The sequence below is a fragment of the Puma concolor genome, chromosome B2 (assembly GCF_028749965.1).
Source record: "Puma concolor isolate L17-30 chromosome B2, mPumCon1.1.hap2, whole genome shotgun sequence".
Taxonomy (NCBI): Eukaryota; Metazoa; Chordata; class Mammalia; order Carnivora; family Felidae; genus Puma; species Puma concolor.
Genome location: NC_141671.1, coordinates 45,195,312 through 45,216,101, shown reverse-complemented (window position 1 = coordinate 45,216,101; position 20,790 = coordinate 45,195,312). Strand labels below are relative to the sequence as shown.

General features: G+C 42.2%; 1 protein-coding gene and 1 long non-coding RNA gene across 4 annotated transcripts in view; one reads left to right on the top strand and one right to left on the bottom strand.

The window, feature by feature from the left end:
- Positions 1-523: 523 nt before the first annotated feature.
- LOC147580971 (uncharacterized) lies at positions 524-4,744 on the bottom strand. Its single transcript, XR_015251282.1, has 2 exons — positions 3,126-4,744; positions 524-2,891 (listed from the first exon to the last, which is right to left on the bottom strand). It is a non-coding gene; the product is annotated as an uncharacterized LOC147580971 (long non-coding RNA).
- RCAN2 (regulator of calcineurin 2) overlaps positions 4,713-20,790 on the top strand; it is a 271,728-nt gene continuing 255,650 nt past the window's right edge. Inside the window, exon 1 of one of the 3 annotated variants that reach the window (XM_086706998.1) lies at positions 4,713-4,892. The gene's annotated coding sequence lies outside the window, so the exon portion shown is untranslated. Of the gene's footprint in view, positions 4,986-5,182; positions 5,337-20,790 lie in introns of those variants that run through there. The other 2 variants (XM_086706997.1, XM_086707000.1) reach the window with 2 other exon arrangements.

The window sequence follows — 20,790 nt, the reverse complement described above, 5'->3', positions numbered from 1 at the left end:
GACAGCTATGATCGGCCAGGCATGATCAGTTTGACTTTGGTGTTTTCCTCTTGAATATGAACAGTTTCACAAAACATCCTAGGACCATGAGGAATCAGGACAAAAGCAAGAGCTTCCGCAACCATATATAAACAAAGACAAGAACGTGTCCAAACTACAAAAATGATCAGATATTCCACAATCCTGGCTAATATGAAAGACTGCTGCTTCTTTATAATTATAGCTACAGCCCTGTTTGATTTCTCCTGCCTTGTAAATTTATTGCTATAGGACAACAAATTATTACCCTCCTTTCTAACAGCATCCAATCTAGAGCAAATCATTGCTTCCTTAAACCCTCTCCAAAAGTCACTTAACACAAGTTCAAATCCCATGGTAGTTCTTCTAATGTGCTCTTAACGCCATGCCACATTATCTCCACGGAATATATTCTCCTTCATTGTAGTGAGCGTAAATTCAGCTTGTTTAACTACAGGTGTGTTTATAGTGGCCTTTGTGGGAGGATATTGACACCAGAGATTCCTTGAGGTTGTAGAATCATAGTCCATCATTTTGACTTTATTTCTTTCAGGGTATGTGTGTATTCTTTTGTTTTCTTCCATGTAAAGTCTCTAGACTATAGACTAACAATGAATGAATGGAATGTGAAATTAAAAACCCAATACCATTTCCATCATGAAATATTAAGGTATAAATTTAACAGAATATATATAAGATCTATATGAGTGAGACTACAGAACCCTGATAAAAGAACTTGAAGAAAAACTGGACAAGAAATATTCCATGTTCATGGATAAGAAGATTCAATATGGTCAAGATGTCAGTTCTTCTCAATTTGACATACAGATTCAATGCAATCTCAATCAAGATTCTCACAAATTATTTTGTAGATATTGACAAACTGATTCTAAGGTTTATATGGAGAGGCAAAAGATCCAGAATAGCCAATACAATATTGAAGAAAACAAAATCAGAGGACTGATTCAACCAGACTTCAAGACTTACCATGAAGCAACAGTAATTGAGAATGTGATATTGGTGAATGAATAGATTAATAGATCAATGGAACAGAATAGAGAGTCCCTAAATAGACTTACATAAATATAGTCAACTGATCTTTGACAAAGGAGAAAAGGCAATACAATGGAGAAAAGATAGTCTTTTCAAGAAATAGTGCTGGAACAACTGGACATCTACATACAATATATGGAGAGAGAGAGAGAGAGAGAGAGAAAGAGAGAGAAAGAGAGAGAGGGAGAGAGAGAGACCTTACATTCTTCACAAAAATTAACTCAAAATTGATTATATACCTAAATGCAAAATGCTACAAACCTTTAAGACTTCTAGGAGATAAAATGGGAGAAAATCAGATGACTTTGAGTATTACGATGGCTTTTTAGATAAAACACTAAAGGCACACTACTTAAAATAAATCACCGACGAGCTGGAATTCATTAAAATTAAAAGCTTCTGTTCTGTAAAAGACACTGTTTTTCAAAATTTTTTTAATGTTTATTTATTTTTAAGAGAGACAGAGACAGAATGCAAGTGGGTTAGGGGCAGAGAGAGAGGTAGACACAGAATCAGAAGCAGACTCCAGGCTCTGAGCTGTCAGCACAGAGCCCAACGTGGGGCTTGAACTCACAGGGCGTGAGATCATGACCTGAGCCGAAGTCGAACGCTCAACCGACTGAGCCACCCAGGTGCCCCTGTAAAAGTCACTGTTAACAGAATGAGAAGACCAGCCACACAGTTGGAGAAATGATTTACAAAATACATATCTGATAAGTAACTGGTATTCAAACTATAAAAGAACTTTTAAAACAATAACAAGAAACAATAAGAATAAGAAAGTGAACAACCCAGTTAAGAAATGGGCAAAGAATCTGAACAGACCTCTCGCCAAAGAAGACATATAGATGGCAAATAAGCATGTGAAAAATGTTCAGCATCATATGTCATTAGGGAACTGTAAATTAAAACAACAATGAGATGTCACTGCACACCTATAAGAACAGTGAAATTCCTAAACATTGACTATGACAAATGCTGGTGAGGATGTGGAACAACAGGATATTTCACCCATTTCTCATGGTGATGCAAACTGTTACGGCCACTTTGGAAGACAGTTTGGTGTTTTCTTACAAAGCACAGTTTTACAATACGCTCCAGCCATCCCACTCCTTAGTATTTACCCAAATAAGTTGAAAACTTACGTTCGCATAAAAACTTGCACGCAGATGTTTACAGCACTTTTATTCATAATTGCCCAAAGTTGGAAACAACCAAGATGCCTTCCATAGGTGAATGGATAAATAAACTGGTACATCCAGAATACAGAATGTTATTCAGTGCTAAAAAAGAAATGAGCTGTCAAATCATGAAAACACATGACGAAACCATAAATGCATATTGCTGAAAGAAAAGAAGAAAGAAACCAATCGGAAGAGACTATTCATGGTATTAGGTTCTACTCTATGACATTCTGGAAAAGGCAAAACTATGGAGACAGCCAAAATATCAGTGGTTCCCAGAGGTGAGTGGGTAGGCAAGGAGGAGCACAGAGGATTTTTCGAGCAGTGAAACTAGCCTGTAGAGGACTGTCGTCGTGGGTATGTCATAGACTTGTCAAAGTTCAAATAATGTCCAGCACCAAAACCGAACCCTAATGTAAACTATAGTATCAACTACATGGCTGATACTGATGCGTCAATGTAAGTTCACCAATTATAAGAAAAAAAAAAATGCACCAATCTGGTGGGGGACATTGATAATGAGGGAGGCTGTCTTTGTGGGTGCAGGGGGTATATGGGAAATATCTACACTTTCTGCTCAATTCTGTGGTGAACCTTAAACTTTAAAAAATAAAGTCTTTTAAAAAATAAGAATAGCTGTATCTGAGTGTTAGGAAAATGACCATGTTCATTTTTTTTATAACAGCTAAGGTATATTGAATGTTACATGTACTAATTAACGTTCCCATTGAATCTTCTGTTTCTCAAAATTTCTGCAATAAATGTATTACTTCTGTCACCAGAGAATTTCATTTGTAAATATGTATTGACAAAATAGATTCTATTAAGATGAAAGTCTTCAGGTTGGTGATGATTCTAGGAGCTACTAACTACAAGCGAGATTTTGTTCGAAGGATTAAGGATGTTTCACTGGGAAAGGGGGATTTTGGGATGAGACATGATGACTATCTCCACATATTTGAAACACACTCAGTTGGAAAACGAGTTGGACTCTTGTCTCCACGGCTTCCAAAAGTGGACTGTAACCAATGAGTGAAAATCCTAGGAAGGCAAGTTTGGGCTCAGTATAAGAACGCCTTTTCACACAATGCTATCCGAAAACAATTCATCTAAATCAGCAGGTATTTATGAATTTATGCATCCAGAAGAAGTTTAGAAGAGTACAAGTCAAAGGCCACTTCCAACTCCAAAATTCTGCCTTTATTTGTATTAATGCAGATTAGTCGGAGTGAAGAGCTAAGGTCTACTACCTTTTTGTTGTTTCCTTGTGTTTCTTTAATCGTTTTTAAGATGGAATTCGGTGTCACCCTTGGGAAAAAACAATGTGGTGTCTGGGTAAGCGAGGAACTGTGAAACGTACAGACTGCTTCAGTGCAATTTTGATATTGGTACCAGGAAACAGAAAGGCATAAAAAGGAAAAGTTAAAAGAGCTATTTTTATAGCAATTAGATGACAGAATGCCAAGCTGATTTAAATATTATTCACTCAAGTTGGTTCTCACCCCCACCCCGTCCTTCCTTCAATTTTCCCCACTTTCCGTGCTCTGGTCTTTTCACACTATTGACTTTCTCCTGCCATCAGGCTCAGCCCCGTCCGCCGCGTTGCCACCCGCAAGCCACAGGCTTCCTCCGGCTCTGAATTGCTTTATTTTGTAAAGCAGAGACGTCTATCTTAACTTTGTCGAGCAACAGATCTCGCCTAGACTCTGATTCACATTCGACCGTTTACCGTAGGACACCAGCCTCCCGCTGCTCACCGGCTCTCGCACAATGGGAGTCCTTGAAGCCCTCTGTCCCCAGGTCTGGTGGCTGCGAATCCTGGCAAAGCCCAGGAGCCCGCGCAGGGCACCTTCAGCGCGTGGGCGGGGCGGGCGCAGGTCTCCAGCCAGAGGGCGCGGCACCCACCCGGAGCAGACGCCCCGAAGAACCCACCCCCCCCACGCCCCGCCCCAGGGGGCTTCCCGACCTTTCCTTTCCCGGAGTCGGGGGCTCAGCCTGCCTGTAAGAAAAGTCTCTTTTCCAGTACTCCCCACCCAGTTTGCCTCTCCGCCAGTTTCTTCTGGGCTGTCGCTGCCCAGTCACCCTTAGCTTCACAATCAGCCCCCCGGCCCACTCACACCCCCAGGAGGCCCCTACCCGGCGGTGACCCCGAGGACCCCTCCCCGCAGGGGCCGGACTCCCGCGGACCGGCCCGCGCGCTAGGTGTCCAGAGGGTCTTCTTCGCTTCCCGGGCACCCTTAACGGGAAGCGGGGTGTGGGGAGCCGGGGGCAGGGTGGGAGCCCGGGGAGCCGAGCGGGTGCGGGCCCGGGAAGGGCGCCGGGTCAGGGGGGAGGAGAGGAGAGGAGGCCACACAGGGGCTTTCGGTTTCCTGGGGTCTGATTGGAGGTTGGCCCGATGAGTCGGAGCTGGGGGCGCGCCCATCTCCGCTGGCTCCTGCGAGAGCCGGCGGCTCGGCCCCTCCCCGGAGCCGCTTTGTCCCGGCTGACGGCGGCCGAGGTTGCGGGGAGGAGCGGGCGGGAGGCACGGAGCCGGGGACACACGGACCGCGAGACCGGAGGCGGGGCGCGCCGCGCACGGCCCCACGCCCAGGCCCGCGGGCACCGCGCCCGCCCCCACGCGCTCGCACCGGCGGGCAGGTGAGCAGGCAGCGCCGCGCCCGCAGTCACCGGCCCCGCGGACGCCGGAGCCGCCGCCTCAGCCCCTGCCGGCGCTTCGTGGACGCCCAGCAGGTCGGTTATGTAACCGCGCCGGCCCGCTAGCCCCTGCGCCCGGTCCAGCGGGGACTGCGCGCGGCGCCCCGGCCGTGGCTGAGGGCGCGGCGAGGGGCGGGCGAGCGCGGTGGGGTTCGGGGGCTGGACAGGGGGGCGGCAGCCGCGGACGGAGGGGGGGTCTGCTCTGGCTCTCAGTCCCCGCGGCGGCCGAGGGGACGGAGGTCTCCCTTGACCCCCCTGTAGAGGGCGCGGGTCTCTAAGAGCCCCTGCCCCATTCCTAGTGGCCCAAGGGCTCGCCTTCCTAGTAGCAGCAGCAGGTGCACAAGTAGAACAGCGAAGATGACGCCTGTGGCCCCCCTGTGGACTGAGGTTTGGAGAGGGGGTGAGGGCAGGTGGACTGCACTCTGAGGGGAGGAAAAAGAGGGGAGAGAACTAGAAACTCCTTATCAGTGCTCCTAAAAAGTGCTGGAGAGGAGGAAGGTACTTGGAGGCGCAGCGGGCTGGGAATTGTCCTGCCTGGGATTAGTGGGCATGGGTCATCTAAAAATAACTTCAAGTTTGAAAAGTGAAATAGAAGGGAGTGCAGTGTGCTGAGTTTGCCTGCCTGTGGGATGCTTCGCTCTAGAAGTCACCAGAGGGAACAGGCAAATCCCAGCCGCCTGGTCTCACTGGTTTCCAGGGTGTCTCGGTTTGACTTTTAGTTAATGATTTATTCTCCAAGGCACTGCTGTCTTTTTCTTATCCCAGAATGAGTTATAGCAGGGTGCATGCTTTGAATCTTTCCTATTTTCTGCATCATTGGGATAGAGGTGTTCAGTGGACATCTAATGAGTTCGTTACCAGAGCTATTTTTTTTTTATTTTTTTATTTTTGGTATGATTTTAGTAAAAACAACAGTTTCTGGGCTCCTTTTAACACACAGTCCCACAACTGAAGGTGAACGAAGGCTACGGCCTTCCAGTCCACACTTTTTCCTTCCTTCAGCTAGAATCACATTTAACCTGTCACACAGAGGGTAGGCTTTAGGAAAAGTAGGACATTTAAAAAAAAATGCCACTCAACTTTCTCACATATTACATCAACATCAAAACACAGGACAAATATATCACAGGCACAGGACAACACTTGCTAACTGGCCCTCTCCATTCTGGGGAAGCAGTGAAGTCGGAAAAGCTGAGAAGCTGGAAAGGATCAAGAAGCAGGTCAGCATTGACTGTAGAACGAGGCAGGGGAGCGAGCATTTGGCTGCTTTTCAGGCTGCCCATTGATTTTCTTTAGCCTTGGAGCTATTATCTTAAGTACAATCAGTCATTGCATTGAATTAGTCTAAAATGTGAGTTGCACTTTGCTTTCAAATCCCCTGCAAATCAAATCAGCATTTATTGAGCACCTACTACTCAAGTCCAGTCCACAGAATTTTGTGAGGGAAAAGTGTCCTCAAATAAAGCTACAGGATCCCGGGAGCTTTCAGAATGCCTTGTGTGTGCAGGTCCTGCAGAAGCCAACTAAATCTAGGAGGATGTGGCTCTCCCTCTCCATGGATGAACATTTAACAAGCGTAAGTGGGAACTCGAGAACTTTGCCATTTGCAGGTTCCCATTACACTCTTTTGAAAGCTACTTACGTAATTGTTTGCAGTTAGTTTATATATATTACGGAAAGTAGCTTTATTGAGATAGGTTTTGATAGTAACTGAGGTTTAATTTTATTTCTTTGGGTAATTTTATTTCTTTGGGTACCATGCACTCAGTTTAATTTTTTTAAGTATTTATTTGGGGGAGAAGGGGGGGGGAGGGAATGAGAATGAGCAGGGCAGAGGCAGAGAGAGAGGGAGACGCAGAATCTGAAGCAGGCTCCAGGCTCCAAGCTGTCAGCACAGAGCCCGAAGTGAGGCTAGAACTCAGGAACCGCGAGATGATGACCTGACTGAAGTCGGATGCTTAGCCGGCTGAGCCACTGAGGCGCCCCCATCCACTCAGGTTATTTAGCAGTTATTTGTTAAGCATCTACTGTGGGCCCTGTAGGCCCTGTGCCAGGGGATAAAAGAATGAAGCCCAGGCATTTCAGAAATCAATCTAGCAGAAAAGAAGGATAAGAAAATAAGTGATAGTGATCCACATGGTGAATGGCTAGTGGAGATAGGAACAAGTTCATTGGAAGCCCAAAGAAGGAAGGGTGGAGGGAATCTGGAAGAGATTCCAGAAAAGCAGTGCACTTGGACTGCATTCCAGTAGGCAGCAGCAGCTTTTTTTTCTAGAGAAGGGGCCAGGTAGGTGTTCCACATCAAAGGCAAGTTTGTGCTCAAAGAACATTTAGGTCCTCTGAAATGAGGGGGTGGCAGGAGAGTTTGGGGGGGGTGTTTCAGTGAGCCTGAGATGTGAATACACTCTACTGAGGAGGAGAAACTATGTAGCCTTTTTGAGGAGAAAAGATTTGATCTAATTTGAATTTTGCAAAAGTGACTTTGGAGGTCCTAAATAGGTGGTATCGCAAAGGGGAATGAGCTTGGAATTTAGACCACTGGAGTGATGCAAGAAGAAGAAGAAGAAGAAGAAGAAGAAGAAGAAGAAGAAGAAGAAGAAGAAAAATTAATTGTGCTTGAGCCAGGTAAGATAGAGAAAGAGAAGAGAGATCCTTAGAGAGCCATTTCAGAGGGAGAATTAGTAGTAGTAGGTCACCAAGTGGGTGGTGGTGTGGAAGGAGTTGATGTCTAGATGGATGGTCAGGTTTTTAACTAAGTTAGGAATTAGGCGAGAAGGATTAGATTTGAGAAGGATGAGGAATTTCAACTGAAATCTTTTACTCTGAGATCAGGAAGAAAACAAGGATGCTCATTTGCCACATAGTGCTGGCAGCCAGAGTAATTAGGCATGAAAAATAAATGAAAGGCATCAAATAAGAAAGGAAGAAGTAAAACTGTCTCTATTTGCAGGTGACACGTACATAGAAAGCTCTAGAGACTCCACTAAAAAACTGTCAGCAGTAATAAACAAATTCAGTAAAGTTGCAAATACGAAATCAATAAGCAAAATAAGTTGCATTTCCATATGCTAAAAACGAAGTATCAGAGAAATTAAAGAAACAATCCCATTTATAATTCTATCAAAAAGAATAAAATACCTAGGAATAAATTTAACCAAGGAGGTGAAAGATGTGTACACTGAAAACATTGATGAAAGGAATTGAAGAAGACACATAAATAGAGAGATAGTCCATGCTCATGGATTGCAAGAATTAAAATTGTGAAAATGTCCATACTACCCAAAGCAATCTACAGATTCCATGCAATCCCTATCAAAATACCAATGGCATTTTTCACAGAAATAGAACAAACAGTCCTAAAATTTGTATGGAACTACAAAAACTCCAAATAGCCAATGCAATCTCAAGAAAGAAGAACAAAGCAGGAGGCATCACACTTTCTGATTTTAAACTATGTTATAGAATTATGGTAACCAAAGCAGCATGGCATAAAAACAAACACATAAATCGGTGGAACAGAATAAAGATCTCAAAAATAAACTCACCTGTATGCGTTCAATTATTTTATGACAAAGGAACCAAAAATATACAATGAAGAAAGGATAGTCTCTGCAATAATGGTGTTGGGAAAATTGGACCACTGTATTACACCATACACAAAAATTAAGTCAAAGTGGATAAAAGGCTCGAATGTAAGATTTGAAGTCATGGAATTTCTGTAAGAAAATATAGGAGGTAATTTCCTTGACACTGGTCTTGGCAATGATTTCTTGGATTTGTCAACAAAAGCAAAAATAAACAAATGGGACTATATCAAACTAAAAACCTTCTTTTTTATAAATTTTTTTTTGACGTTTATTTATTTTTGGGACAGAGAGAGACAGAGCATGAACGGGGGAGGGGCAGAGAGAGAGAGGGAGACACAGAATCGGAAGCAGGCTCCAGGCTCTGAGCCATCAGCCCAGAGCCCGACGCGGGGCTCGAACTCACGGACCGCGAGATCGTGACCTGGCTGAAGTCGGACGCTTAACCGACTGCGCCACCCAGGCGCCCCAAAACCTTCTTAATAAGAAAGGAAACCATCAACAAAATGAAAAGGCAACCCATGGAGTGGGAGAAACTATTTGTAAATCACTTATCTGATAAGAGTTCATATCCAAAGCATATAAAGAACACATACAACTCAATAACAAGAAAACAAAACAAAACAAAAAAAAAAACAAACCCCACAAACAATCCAATTAAAAAATGGACAAAGGATCTGAATATACACCTTTTTTCCAAAGAAGACATACAGCTGACCATTAAGTACATGGAAAAGTGCACAACCTCACTAATTATCAGAGAAGTGAAAATCAAAACCACAATGAGCTATTACCTTATACCTATTTAGAATGGCTATTATCAAAACAAAACAGAACAAAAAAACCAAGAGATAAGTATTGGCAAGGATGTGGGAAAAAAGGTAATCTCTGTGCACTGTTGTTGGGAATATAATTGATGGGAATATAAATTGGTGTGGCCACTATGGAAACAGTATGGAAGTTCCTCAAAAAATTAAAAGTAGATCTATTATATGATCCAACAATCCTACATCTGGAAATTTATTAGGAAATAAATATAGGAAACAAATTCACTATCTTGAGAAAATATCTGTACCACCATGTTCATTACAGCATTATTTACAATAGCCAAGAGAGAGAAATAACCCAAGCGTCTGCTGATGAATGAATGGATAAAAGAAAGAAAAAATATATATTTTATATATATATAAGAAAATATATGTATTTTATATATATATAACAAAATGTATGTATTTTATATATAAAATAGAATATTATTTAGCCATAGAAGGAAGAAAACCCTGTCATTTGTAACAACATGGATGGACCTTGAGGGTATCATGCTAATTAAATAAGTCAGAGAAAGATAAGTATCGCGTGATCTGACTTCTATGTGGAATTTAAAACAAACCAAGCTCATAGATCTAGGAAACAGGTTTGTGGTCGCCAGAGAGTGGGCGATGGGAGGTGGGCAAAATGGGTGAAGGGGGTCAACAGGTACAAACTTCCAGTTATAAGATAAATAAGCCCTGGGTATGTAATGTATAGTGTGGCGATTATAGTTAATAATCCTGTACCGTATATTTGAAAGTTGCCTAGAGAGTAGATCTTCAAAGTTGTCATCATAAGAAAAAATAGGTGTAACTAACTATGGGAGGTGATGGAAGTTAACTAAACTTATTGTGGCAATCACTCTGCCATATATACAAATACCAAATCATTAGGATGTACACCTAAAATAAATATAATACCTGTATTATATACCAATTGTATCTCTGTAAAACTGAGGCAAAAGGGTAGTAAATGGGAAAGAGTGGGTTTGAGAAAGATGGGGAAGTTTGACTTTATTTTTTTTTTTAACGTTTATTTATTTTTGAGACAGAGAGAGACAGAGCGTGAACAGGGGAGGGGCAGAGAGAGAGGGAGACACAGAATCTGAAACAGGCTCCAGGCTCTGAGCCATCAGCCCAGAGCCCGACGCGGGGCTCGAACTCACGGACCGTGAGATCATGACCTGAGCCGAAGTCGGACGCTTAACCGACCGAACCACCCAGGCGCCCCTGACTTTAAAGATCAAATGAAAATGCTCAGCAGGCACTTGTATTTTCAAAGGTAATTTCTTTATTCTTGGTGCCAACCTTCTACTCATTTTGCCTTCATTCCTGAGACTGTCTAGGGCTAACTTTAGAGAAGAGGTAGATGAATTTTTTTCAATTAAATTGCTTTAAAGTTTATTTATTTGAGAGAGAAAGAGCGTGCGCGCGCACAAATGGGGCAGGGGCAGAGAGAGAGGGAGGGAGAGAGAGAATCCCCAGCAGGTTCCGCACTGTGAGCGAGGAGACTGATGCAGGTCTTGATGCTGGCTCGGTGCAGGGCTGTATGTAGGGCTCGAACTCATGAACCATGAGATCATGACCTGAGCTGAAGTCCAATGCTCAACTAACTAAGCCACCCAGGTGCCCTGAGGGAGATGAATTTGACTACAGGAAGTTCTTTCTACCTACTTCCCCAAAAGTGAAAGTATGAACTGTCAATTATCTGAAAGAGTGGTGGTAATAACAGTAAAAATAATTTTAATGATAATAATATACCATTTATTGAGAGTTTATCCTGAGCACAGGGAGTTAGAGCTCTATATGAATTATCATATTTGCCCCACATGAAGCAGAGACCATTGTTACTCTCATATAATTGATAAGAAACCCAAGGCAAAGGGAGGGTACCTTGTCTAGGCCACACAATTAATAAGAGGTACACACAGGCCTTGCCGGCACTCAGAATCACCATGTGAATTAATAACGTTGGAATAAGTCCTATTAGTCTGTAGTGTGTTTTTTACCCTATGTCTGAATATTTGTGGCTGATGCCATAGAAGAGAACAGGGCTCAGTCAGGAATTCTGGCTCTCATCTGGGCTCTACACCTGATTTGTGGTGTGACCTCTGCAAAGTCTCAGCCCCACTTAGGCTTTAGCTATTTTAAATCTGTATATTAATGGGAGAAGAGGTTGACCAGATGATCTCTAGATTCTTGACACTTGGAAGTCCTGCCACCCTGTCTCAGATTTTACCACTAGATTTTACTACTAGAGTCACTGATTTGGGTTAAAATGATGCCTGCCTGGTCACTTTTAGAATAGGACTACTGCTACGACTTTTTCTTTTCTTAATGTTTATTTATTTTTGAGAGAGAGACAGAGCGTGAGTCGACGAGGGGCAGAGAGAGGAGGACACACAGAATCCAAGGCTCCAGGCTCCGAGCTGTCAGCAGAGTCCGTCGCGGGGCTCAAACTTACAAACTGTGAGATCATGACCTGAGCCCAGGTCGGACGCTTAACCGACTGAGCCACCCAGGCGCCCCTGCTCCTACTACTTTTCCTCCTTCTCCTCCTCCTCCTTAACTGTATAGTGATTCAGCAGTTCTGTACATTACTCAGTGCTCATGGAAAAGTGTGTTCCTAATCCCCTTGGCCTCTTTCACCCATCCCCCACCTACCTCCCCTCCGGCAACCAAGTTTGTTCTCTATATTTAAGAGTCTGATTTTTGTCTTTCGTTTGTTCATTTGCTTTGTTTCTCAGCTTCCGCGTGTGAGTGAAATCATACGGTATTGGTCTTTGACTTATTTCAGTTAGCATAATACCCTCTAGATCATCCATGTTGTTGCAGATGGCAAGGTCTCATTCTTCTTTTATGGCTGGGGAATATTCCATTGTATGTACACCCCATTCTTCTTCATCACTTCGTCTATGGATGGACACCTGGGTTGCTTCCGTATCTTGGCTATTGTAAATAATGATGCAATAAATATAGGGGTGCATATATCTTTTTGAATTAGGGTGTTTTTATTTTCTTTGGGTAAATACCCAGTAATGGGATTACTGATTCATATGGTATTTCTATTTTTAATGTTTTGGGGAACCTCCATACTGTTTTTCCACCGTGGTTGCACCAAATGCATCCCCACCAACAGTACACAAGGGTTCCTTTTTCTCCACATCCTAGCCAACTCTTGTTCTTTCTTGTGTTTTTTTTTAAATTTATTTTTAATGTTTATTTAGTTTTGAGAGAGAGAGAGACAGAGTGTGAGTGGGGGAGGGGCAGAGAGAGAAGGAGACACAGAATCCGAAACAGGCTCCAGGCTCTGAGCTGTCAGCACAGAGCCCGACATGGGGCTCGAACTCACAAACCATGAGATCATGACCTGAGCCAAAGTCAGACGCTTAACCGACTGAGCCACCCAGGTGCCCCTCTTGTGTTTTTTTGTTTCAGCTATTCTGACAGATGTCAGGTGATATCTCACTGTGGTTTTGATTTGCATTTCCCTAATGATGAATGATGTTGAGCATATTTTCATGTGTCTGTCGGTTATCTGTGTTGTCTAGAATAGAATAGGAGTACTTCTAAAAGGCCTAACTCAAATGATTTGATGTGAACTAGTCTATAGTGGAGGCGCTGACAAGGGTGTCTGATGTGAGGGACAGCCCAGTTCAGTGAGGGGTAACCTGAATGAGCACTGAAGCAGAGGAATCTCCGTAGTCACTGATCAATTTCTTTATTTTAGACATGTTCCTTAAATTCTGAGACTTAGCTTGCTCATCTCTGAATAATTGGGGTGATTAATATACGTGTTACAAGACTGTTGTAGGAGGTGAAACAGATCACATAAAGCAGGCACTGTATACCAGACTCCCTCACTGAAGGGGCTCGGTAAATGGGGGTCCTCACCCCTCACACTCCCCTCCTCCACCCCGGGAACAGACATGCAGTAAAGGGATTATATAGAGTGTTTCTTAGGAAAAGCTCCTACCTCATAGTTTTGGTAAGGGCCACCTCTTCATGAGCATCACTTCTCTATCTTCGAAAGTAGTATAGGGGCACCTGGGTGGCTCAGTCGGTTGAGCTCTTGATTTCAGCTAAGGTCATGATCCCGCGGTTGTGGGATAAAGCCCTGTGTTGGTCTCCAAGCTGAGTGTGGAGCCTGCTTGGGATTCTCTCTCTCTCTCGTCCCAATAAAACTAGGAAAGAAAGAAAGAAAGAAAGAAAGGGAAAGAAAGAACTCTATATTAAGAATATAAAAACACATAGCACATCAAAAACTTTTCAAGATGTGAATCTCAAAGTGTCCATTAGTAAATAACCCTCTAACATATAAAGAAGTTTCAACATTCTGCAAAGTTTTAGCCTCTTCTTTTGTTACCTCATAAATAGGCCAGGATTACTGTAAAGAAATTATTATGGGATTATTATTGTGGCATCAAATATATGGGCGACAGAATGACTTCCTACTCTGTATGTGCTTGTGTGCCTGCTACCAACGCCTTTAAAATATTCACTGACCTCGTGTCTTTTCTCTTATGTTATCAACCACCAGGTGTCATATGTTGTAGTTTAAATTAATTAATCAAGTTGAAGATTTTTTTTTTTGAGAAGCAGCCTTAAACTCAACTGAAGCTGTTTTTAAGTCCCTTAAAAAGTGTATGATCATGAATGGTACTTTCTAGAAGTTAAAGAAAAGTTTCCAAAAATAGCTCAAACTTCCTGAAGTTCAGAATGCCCACAGAAAACATTTTCTGTAATTAATATGGAAAGGGTCTTACTTTCATATCTGATCTCCCCACGCACAACTCACTTTGAAACAGGGATGAAACATGGGTTTCCTAAGCTTTGGAAAGTGTGCATAAGAAGACATTTTAAAGGGTAACAGTTACTGTTGGACAAAAGAATTGTGTACTTTGAGCGTTGCATCCTAGTTTTTGTCACTTCTGCCTTAGTTCTTTGTGGGAATAATTGCTTTGTTGTTTCATGTACTTAAGAGATGCCTGCTACAAAATATTCTAGGTTCTTTGAGGGCATGGGCCATGTCCTAATACCCCTTTGCGGTGTTGGGGATAAAGCATAAAAAGCCTGGACTTGGCATGAAAAGGCCTGGATCCTCATCCTGGCGTTGTCACTTCCCAGCTATGTAACCTTGAGCTTCCCATTGACCTAGCCGTCATAGGAGCTGGCATTTGTTGAATGCTGCCCTTGTTCCAGACACTGCGCTCAGCACCCTGCATACGTTATCTCATTTAATCCTTACAACAACTCCACCATGGGGGTATTATCATCACTATTTACAGATGAGCACACCCTGAGGAGCAGGGGGAGCGAGCCACTCAGTATCCATTCTCTGAATTGCTATTTTCTTATCTGTCCAATTAGGAAAAGAACACTTGATCTGCCCACCTTCGAGTCCTGAAGGTGAAATGCTATGAGTCTGTGACTGTGCACTGAAAAATGCGATACCCTGTACAGATGTTAAGGATGACTGACACAGTGGGGGCCTCTCAGGAGATCAGTTATAGTTGGGCTCGGTATAGCCCCAGGTCTGTTTGGTGTATAAAATGCTTTTATAGAATGTATTAAAAAACTGTCTTTCCTTGTCTTGTTTATTGGTGGTTTGTTTATGGTGGCTGTTTTTTTTTAAGGGTAACTTACTTGTTGTCAATACCAAGACTTGACCAGCCTGGGCCAGGAGGAGGCTGAGGAGGCCATAGACGTGGGTCCTGCTGGTGAAGGGGGATGGGTGGAGAACCTGATTTACAGACAAGAGGTAACTGCCAGAGGAGTGTTTTAGTACAAACAGAGAAGGCTGAAAGTCAAAGCCAAGGTCGAGACAGGCATAGGCATGATGTAGAGTACAAGAAATCGTCACCAGGGTTTAAGCATGAACGACTGGTAGGACATGGAATCTGCTCAAGAAGGCCACAAATACCCCCCCTCCAGTGTCTGTTGTCTGTCTACTTACCAGGAAAACTAGGCACCGTCTGGCCTGATTTTTTCTTTTCTTTTTTTTTTTTTAATTTTTTTAAACGTTTATTTACTTTTGAGGGAGAGACAGAGCAGGAGTGGGGGAAGGGCAGAGAGAGAGGGAGACACAGAATCCAAATAAGGCTCCAGGCTCTGAGCTGCCAGCACAGAGCCTGATGTGGGGCTCGAACCCACAAACTACAAGATCATGACCTGAGCTGAAGTCGGCCGCCTAACCAACTGAGCCACCCAGGCGCCCCAGCTGATTTTTTAATGGTTTCTTTTTCTTGGACATAGGTGCTTTTTATAAAACTTAAAAAAATTTAAAACAGAATAGTATAAAAAAGAGACAATTAAAATCACATGTATTCTCATGAACAAGTGATAATTACTATTAACATTTTGTTGTTATTTCCTTTCAGGCTTTTGATATGCCTATCTTGTGTAGAATTGGGAATCATACTATGTACAGAATTTTGCATTCTGTGCATTTCACCAAACATTTTAGATAACTGTTTATGCAAAGTCAACAGACTTTGTGAACATTGTTTTCAGTATCTGCAGAGCATTCCCATATATGATTTTACCAAATTCATTTACCTTCTCCCCTACTGTTGGACATTTAGCTGATCCTCAGTTAACCAAGGGTCATGAATAAAGTTTGACGAACATCTTTGGTCATATTTTTTCTACTTTTTGGGTCATTTTCTAGGACAGATTGTTAGAAGTAGAATTACTGGCTCAAATAGATGGACCTCCTGAAGGCTTTCTCTGTGTTTTGACATCGTGTTTCATTATTTTTCCGGGAGGTTGCAGTAATTTAACATTCCCACAAGCAATGCATTAGAATATAGGTCTCACTTCTGTCCTGCTTGTAAGCACCTTTCCGGTGGAAGTAGGGGTGATTGGTATTAGTGCTTTCCTGAGATAACTCTTACTCTGGAAATGCACTTGCTTAACAGCGCTTCAAGGAGGTTGGGATTGTGTGTGTGTGTGTGTGTGTGTGTGTGTGTGTGTGTGCACGCACGCGCGCATATGGGAATTGAGAATGTGTGGGTGGGGATCTGGTAGATTTTACGTGCATAAGTGTGTAGAGGAGAGCTGGCTATAGTGGATTCACTTTTCTCCTGGTGGTTCCATTATCAGGGGCTTGGCATTCGATGCCATGGGCCATGTGGGGCCAGAACACTGACAGCTGTCATTGTAGCCTGTTGAGCCACTGAAGCTGACTTAAACTAAGTGGAATAGGCAACTTCTATTTAAGTGAGAACTGGTTCAGTTTGCCTTTAAATCCTGAAAAATATGCACAGTAAATTTGCATGTGTATTTGCTTTAGTTGGTTTTGACTGGTTCCCCTTCCACTTTGGCAGGGCCTTTGGGCGGGCTTCTGACAGGTATGTCTTTTCACCTTCTTTTGTATAAACAACTAGGATTTTCAATTAGAATCTTCCTAAAAATCACTTAACTGGTTATTATTCTAGAATTTCCATTTCATGATTATTCAGATTAGTCTTTCAAAAAAAGGCTTTGCATTCACTATTAGGCCACCATCAACTGTCTTGATTATATTGACCAGTTATTGAGATATTGAGGTAAACAGCCAATTTGAATCATTTTCCCCCATGACATTTTCTGAAAGACAGGCTAAATTAATGATTTATTTAAAAAATTTTTAATGTTTATTTATTTTTGAGAGAGAGAGAGAGAGAGAGAGAGAGAGCATGCGTGCAAGTGGGGGAGGAGCAGAGAGAGAGGGAGACACAGAATCTGAAGCAGGCTCCAGGCTCCCAGCTGTCAGCTGAGCCTGAAGAGGGGCTGGAACCCACGAGCTGTGACATTGTGACCTGAGCCAAAAGTCAGATGCTTAACCGCTTAATCAACTGAGCCACCCAGGTGCCCCAATATAATTTATTTTTTTGATTTGACTTCTGCAGCTATTAAAGATAAAGATCTAGTAATGGGGCCTCACTAGAAAAATCAAAGTCCAATTTATACTTCCTTTCAAGGTTTAATAATTTGTCCAGAAAGAAATTATTTATTTGATTACAGGTATCGTATGAATTTTGAAATAGAAGATGGTAAATTCAGATAAATTAATGGTAGTTCAAGCAAAAATTTATATGCTCAAGAGCAAAGTCTCACTTGACAAGACAAGTGAAAGCAAAGTATTAATTCATGAATATGTTAATTTTTTCCTGCTGTGTTGCATTAATGATATTCATTTGATCTTTTATGATGTATGAACAACTGTTTATAAAAAGGCTAAATTTTGGTCAGGGACGATATCTTCAGCAACTGCTATATTATAAATATGTTTATTTGGTATCCTTTATTTTCTCATTTTTCTGTCTCTTGGTGATTTCTGTCTATACACAGCTGTTGTTTAGCATTAAACTTCAAAAATTGACAAGGTGACATTTAGGTGAGGCTCTGAATTGAAGTATTTGCTCGGTCAGATTTTCAAGGCCTACCTTCTGACCTTGTGTCTAAGTGTCACAGCTCATGGAGCCCCACGGGGATTCTTGGCACCCTGGGATATCATGGGTGGGGAGAGGGGATTCCGCATTCTGGTCTACAACTACCCTGGGAGAGCCAGTGTGGCTCTGGTGGGCCAGGGAGGTTTTCATGGCCCCCACATGTGTGCAAACCCATTTGGAAAAGTTGCCTCCAGGAAGACGTGAAATAAATGGTGAACCTGGACAGCTCGCCTCGGCTCCCCGAGGATGTTACTCTGATTCAAACCTGTAGCTCCTTCCTCAGGCTCTGTGAAAACTGTTCAGACCATGAAACCAGAAACTGAAGACATTGAGAAATTTAGAATGGCTCTAGATAGGCGCAATCGCGTATTAGTGAAATTATTAATAGCTTACAGTGAGACATGGGACAGTCCACAGTGGTCCTGTGGGAAAACCCAGATGCATGGTTTTTGCCTCTGTGGTGCTCGGCTCTTTCATGCTTCCTGTTATTAACCTAACCAGCTCCCGGGAGGCCACAAGGGCAGGTGCTGTAGGGGTGACACTGTATTACTCATGAAATGGCCTTCAGGGTCTCCAAATGTGGAAATCTCCAAATGTAGCATGGCTCCTCATGAGGTTCTAGTTTTATTCTTTAAAATTGCTTTTTAAAATCTTACATTTAAGTATGACTATACTTATTGCAAAGGCTCTTGTCTTGGGAGAGAAGGCCCAATCCTGTACCCCGCTTTCGGTGTTTCTTTGCACCTTTAATTTAACCTCTTTCCCCTGGTGTCATCATGTTCTCACAACCATACGTGGCTATTGTCTTACAACTCAAGCCAAGGTGTGATACTGTGAGGACGTTATTTTATCTGAACAAAATTAGAAGTACTTTAATGGATATTCGTGAAAACCAATCCTAGGTATTTTCATGACAGTATACATTTCAAGGGCATTATCCTTTAGGGAAGAACATGCAAAAAATAATAAAGATTAAAGACCTTCACCAACTGGTGTTGGGGGCTGTTTCCAGTGTATCTGGGAGCCCAAAGCGGTGCATAACTCTAAGGGATCCCAACAGCACCCTTCCTGCCCCACCTCCCATCAACCATGAGCTCTCTTTTGAGTTATTCCGTTTCTAGAAGGGTGCTGCTGGAACATGACAGACTCCCTCTGACTTTGTTCAGAAAATTTCCCTTTAGAATCTGTCACGCTCATTCTTCTTCTCAGAAACCCTCATCTCAGGGATCCTCGGGCTTTGAAAAGCTAAAATAATATTTCTTCCTTGCAAAAGAATGGATAAACAAATAAGTAAATATAGAGATAAGCTCCTTCCTATGAAAAAAAGAAGTGATGTTCCAGTGGTAGAATATAAACACTTGGCTAAAAGATAATTTTTTTAATATTAAAAAAAAAAGGAACCTGGTAGTCATTTGAAATCATCTAGATTTAAGAACATCTCCTAGTAATGGGTCATCATCTAGTTTGGTGAGAGATCCTGTCTGAGACAGTAGTTTTCTCTGCCAGATGTTTTTGATTCCGTTTTATTTATTTATTTGTTTGTTTGTTTGTTTTTAATTAGGCCAGGCCTTTTAGTGCTTTTCCAAAATTATGTCACTTTTTGTTTTTGGGTTCCCACTCTTGAGATATTTGCATGCAGCCTTTTCTATATCCTAATCATTGCAGCCATTGATATGCCTCTTTTCTTATCCTAGTGTTGTTGGTGGTTTATTTTTAATATATTAATACCATTATGAGGTTATTCTTCTCATGTTGTAGGGCTTCTGTCAGTCTTATCTGCTGTCAATCACGTCACTGTATATGTTGCCAAATGTGCACATTCCTTTTCCTAATTGCAAATGGACTTTTTTTTATGGCTACTTATTAATGAACCCCAGGAGACCAATAGTAATCATTGAGACATAGCTGCTAGAAGCCAGATATTATTTGATCAGCTTCCTATTCTGATAAATAATGAACCACTAAGTTGTTTATAATTAAATCAAAGGTCCTTATAATAAATAACAAAGAAGAAACAGTTGCATACAATTTGTAGATATAGAATGTCCTAGAAATGCTTCCCATAATAATAATCAGGATAAGAGCTGTTTTACTAATGAGAACTAATTTAGAGCACATTGCAAACTGTATAAAATTATAGGTGGACATTCTCCTATTTCTGCTTCTTGAAATTCTAGTCTTCCTTCAAGTTCCATCTTTTCCAGATTTCCTCAAGCCCTGAGCCCTCAACAGAGCCACTCGTTTTTTGAACCTGTATTTATGGCACATACACAGGCTAATCTTCACATCTCATTCATTCATATATTCATTCATTCATTCATTCATTCATTCACTCATTCATGCCTTCTATGCACTAGGCTTGTGCTAGCCACTGGAGTATGAAAGCCAATAGAACGTAGTCCTTGTCTGTAGAGAAGTTAGAGTCCAGTAGACTTTAAGCTCACTTGTTTACTTACACCTCCTCCAGACGCCAAGTGCCCTGAGGGTGAAGACTGCCTCTGTGCATTCATGCTGTGACACCCCCCCCCACCCCCCGGACCTCCACTCCTCACAATGTCACAAAGGCTTGCATGCCGTGGGCACTCAGTCAGTGGTAAAATAAACTGATCATTATATCTATCCTAAATAATTCAGAAGCACAAGAGTAAGCATTCCAACACCTTCCAGTGTCTTTTTGTTCTCCTCACGTAATTGCTAACTCTAAAAACAATTAAGTCCAAAGATAAGGTTGTCTCCTTTCACTTCGTGTGCCAAAAGCCTCTTCAGAAAATGATGTAGTGTCACATCTGTCTTACATACCACAGCACAACTATGATTGGTAGCAGGGTCTGAACTTCCTGCAGGCAGACAGAGTAAAGGCCTCTGTCTCAAACTCAAATTATTTTGAAATGCCTCTGTTTCGGTAAGACAGCGTGTTCTGTTTGGTAAGACAGCCCTTGTGTGTGTGTGTGTGTGTGTGTGTGTGTGTGTGTGTGTGTGTAGGGCTTGGGTGTGTGACTCAACAAGAATAATG